This window comes from Barbus barbus (assembly GCF_936440315.1).
Source record: "Barbus barbus genome assembly, chromosome: 3".
Taxonomy (NCBI): Eukaryota; Metazoa; Chordata; class Actinopteri; order Cypriniformes; family Cyprinidae; genus Barbus; species Barbus barbus.
Genome location: NC_136731.1, coordinates 38,206,238 through 38,211,012, shown reverse-complemented (window position 1 = coordinate 38,211,012; position 4,775 = coordinate 38,206,238).

The window sequence follows — 4,775 nt, the reverse complement described above, 5'->3', positions numbered from 1 at the left end:
GTTTTAAACCCCCCTCTCTCCTTCTCTCTCCCTCGCCAGAGCCCCCAATCTTCCTCTTGCACTCTTTTCCTCACTCTTCCTCACTCTCTCTCTCTCTCTCTCTCTCTCTCAATTCAATTCATATTGCTTCATTGGCATGACATACTTAGATACATATAGCCAAATCGTTGTACATAGAATAAAAACAAAACAAAAATACATATAATATACATCCATAAATAAACAAAACAAAATACATCCATATATATATTTATTTAAACATTGATGGTACTACTAATGCAGATGTGTTCACTCTTTACTTCTTAGTTTGTGGCATTTATAAATATGTTGTGCTACCAAAGAGGAAGCAGGTCCTTCATCAAGTAATATTCCTAATTTGTCATTTTCATGGAGTGACTAGAACCCAGGAATAATCTGCTGTATTTGACTGTACAGTGCGTCTCTTAAGGACGTGTATTTGTCACAGTGGAGGAGAAAGTGTTCCTCCGTCTCCACTGATCCAGATTCGTTACAGATTCGCTCTTCTTTAGGTAACCACGTCTTTTTATGTCGTCCTCTTTCTATGGCCAGCTGGTGGTCACTCAGTCTGTGCTTCATTAGTAAATGTCTGTGAGTTATATTCCTGACTGAGACCAGATAGTCAGTCAGACTGTACTCTGCTGAGTTTCAGATAACATTGGAGACGACTTTGGTCTTTGGTTTGTTCTTTCCAATGCTGTATGCATGTCTCCTTCTCTTCATTCATAATTTCTTTGATTCTTCCAGGTTTTTCGGGGTTGGTGATATTATCAGGATGATATTGATATAATATCAATAATAATATATAATTGATATATATATATAACTGATATAATATCAGTTGGGTGATATTCAGGGTTGGTCTCTCTCAATACTCTCAATCAATATTGGCATGACAGTATTGCCAAAGCATTTACCATTGCACGAACAAATAATGATTATATAATACATAAACAAAACAAGAATAGCTCTAGTAGATAAGTAGAAAATTACTACTCTCTCTGTTCAAAGCATCCCCCATCTATCTCGTTTTCAGCTACAGTACTCTTATTCTTTCTTTCCTCCTTTCTTCACACTCTTTTCATCTTGCTCCTATACCAAAAGGTACTGGGCCACCAAAATATCTACGATTATGTCACAATAATCAACTTTAGTCTTTTATATGTCAAAACAAATTATTATTTATTATTGCAATGATGCATTTCTTGGTAAATACACCAGGATCAGATTTTTTTTAATGGAAAAAAATATTACTCAACCATTAGCAAAAAAGAATGGTTCACCAAAAAACTCTTTTTTTGTTGTCCTCATGTCATTTCAAAACTTTTTCACCCTCAGTCATCATTCACTTTCATTGCATTTCCCCCCCTGCACTGAGAGTCAGTGTTTACTGAACCCTTTTACCGAAAAACAAAATAAACATGTATGGGTTTTGAATGACATTAAGGTGAATAAATTGTTATTTTGAATGTTTTTGGATAACATATCTCTGTAAATGCATGATTGGTTGATAATTGACTGATATGCACCTTGTTCCAGGAACATGTCCTTCTCTCAGTGCGCTGACGGCAGGAGCGTCACAGGTTATTAAACCTGATGCCAGCGGTACCTTGCCACAAGGTACAGGCTATTCTTATTGGTTTGTCTGCATCGATGCACCTCAGTTATCTGTTTTGGGTTATTTGTCTCTTTTTTGTCACCAAAGATGCTCTCCCCTCCACCTAACTGGTAATTGGCCCTAGGAGAGGACTACTATGCGTATTGCGATGCGATTTGTTTAGCTTTATTGATTTGAAACAGCCCGGTGCCTTACTATGCGAGTCTAATATGAAATCAGATCACTTGCACTAGAGCCAACTGATGAGAGCACTTGCTTGATTGCCACACTTTTGTTAGGAGCCATAATTTATTTTCTCGTCTAGTTTTTTTGGGCAGACTCAAGGATGATAATTTCTCTCGTTTTAAACATCATTAATTCTCCTTCCCTTTTGTCTTTTTTCCTGTTTCTATTTCTGTGCTTCCTTGCTTTTCTATCTTCACATTTTGTGACACAATCTCCAGGGTTTCAATCAAAGAATTTGACCCTTTGCCCTCTTGCCATTCCATTACCAAGAAAACACACTTCCACTTAATCTTTCACGCACACACTGCTTTAATGCCCAATATTAATATCCGACAGGGGATGTACAGTGACCTCAGAGGGTCAAAGGTCACTTTCCTGCTCTTTCTGAGCGTGCACATACAGAGAAGATTAAAGCAACAGACTTATTATGCCATTTCTTGCCCAAATCAGAGGTTTCCACAAAAATTATGTTTAAGAGAGAGTGATAAAACATACGCATGCTATATGCAGTGAGATATTTTTGGGTGACTGTTATGAAACCTGTCAAGAACATGTCCAGGTTATATTTCACCCTAAATAATAAAATTATCTGCATCATGGTAGTATTGGCTGTATTTGCCTTTAATATACGCTGATTAAAATAAAACACTTTTACATTCAGGCTATTGAAAGTAATGGGGATTATACAAAAAAAAGTAAAAGTCAAATATTTAAATGCATTACTGTATTGAGAATTTGAAGAGGAAGGTTTGCTTAATCTTCATTAAAATGTCACTTTCACGTTTTCTATCCATTTTATTGGCCATTAAACATTCTTGATTTTGTTATGCGGGAGAAATTATTCCGTTTACATAGATTATAGTTGTCTATTAATAGATTTTTTGGGGAAATGTGAACTAGATGTTTTTTTTTTTTTTTTTTAAACGTGACTCATTCTTCTGTGTTACTAAATAAAACTCGTCTGCAGTATTCAAAAGTAATTATGCATAAGGATGATGTTACAAGCCATGCAGGGTGTGTATGTGTGTATCTGTGATTGAAAGAGATAGTGTCTGTGTTTGTGTATGTCTGTGAGCCTGCATTAGTGTAGGGATCAGGACTGAGGGCGTTAGTGGCTTTATCTTGTTTCACATTGCTAATGCCATTTGAGTGAGCTGTGTAGGAGACAGCGGGTAATCCAATGAGGAGACACTGCAATGCGAGTTATGAACATGTTAGAAAGGACACTGGCTCTATCTTGTGTTGAGTTTTGTTACTACACCCATTGTGGAGAAAGTTGTCCAATTGATTTTCAGTGGATGTGTTTGAAATAACTAACAGCTGCTACTGCTTCACTACTCAGCACTCTTAAATGTTTGAGATGACACTAGTAAATATTTTATGAATACTATGCATATATCTCTATAGAAAATTATTCAAGACTATTTTATCAGATGCCATTTTTATAGTTTTAACCAAAAGTACACTCAGAATTGTGAGATGTAAGGCAGTGTATATCTGTGCTGCTTTCAAACAGCATCCACATGAAGACATCTTAATAGGCAGGATGTTATGTGAACATTAAGTTCAGATGTCTTGATGTGTCCCTTTTTCCATATTTTCTGAGAAGGCAGCATTTTTCTTTCTTGGGATTGGTTGGCGTTTTAATTTGAGTAAAGTTATGAGTACATTTATACATGCATTTATAGCACCCTGGTTTTATTTCAGAAGAGACATTTTTCACTTTTTGAGTAAGAAGGTGTGTTTAACCTATAGCAACTTAAGAGGGCACCATTGCTTTGAGGAAAACAGACCGGTATGTTCTCCATATGTTCTCCATATTCTCCATGTCACTGTGTGTACTGTGTAAGTGGCTTGAAAGTTTAGTTTAATTCCATTCTCAGCAGTTGACACAGCATGGGCTTTTTAAAGGTGGTTTGACATCAAACTGTAAGTGACATTTGCTCAGTTATTCCAGCTCAAATGATCCTCACCAGAGAAATATGAATGATATGATTTCACTCCCACTGATTTGTCCCCCATGGCTGTTTTTTTTTCCTCTCAGGGGGGAGAGCATAAGAACAAGAGACCAAAGCACAGAGAAACAGGATATAAATGAGAAAGGCAACGTGTCTGGGAGAATCAGGGTGGCCAAACCGCCATCAGTTCTAGAAACATAATCACGGCTGCCTCTTACTGTTCAGGCAAGTTCAATTTAACATCATCACTTAATCTACAGTGATACACACTCATTATGAATCTAAACCGAGTAAGATGAGGAGAGGAAAAATGTAGATCACAAATGTAAACATAATCAGTGAGGGAAAAAAATGCATATGATTGGTGTTTGTTTTGAGCTGTTACAAATCATGCCGAAATATACGATGCAGTCCCCCAACCTCCAATTCTCCACATGACCAGCATTTACTCAGCTTGAGTACTGTTTGTGAGATGTCAAAATTATGCTTGAGACTTTAGAGGAATATAGGAGGAAATAGATAACATCAAGAAGGGGACAGATGAGAATACAAATCAAACCCTCAGCATGAAAGACGTGAGAGATGAGAAGATGTAGGATGAAAACGCTGCAGTGTCAGTAAGAAGGTACTAGAGAGAGCAGGCCTGCAGAGGTCGAGTTCACTTCTCTTTGAGCTCTAGAGGATCAGGCTTCATCAGCGCCTTATTCATGCTTCTTTTCTTTGTTTCATCTGCTGCCCCTTTTCTGAATGATGGCACGGAATGAAAAGAAATGCAAGCATCCAGTTTTTCTCTTTTTCACTAATATTTCATTGAGGTTGATCCATTTGTCTGCTTTAAATAGACAGGCTCATTACAGGTGTATGTGTGAGGGAGCTGATTGTCAGACCGTAATGATTGTAGGAATGATTTGTCCTGGTTGGAGTCTGGCTACATTTTATTTATAATGCAATTTTAA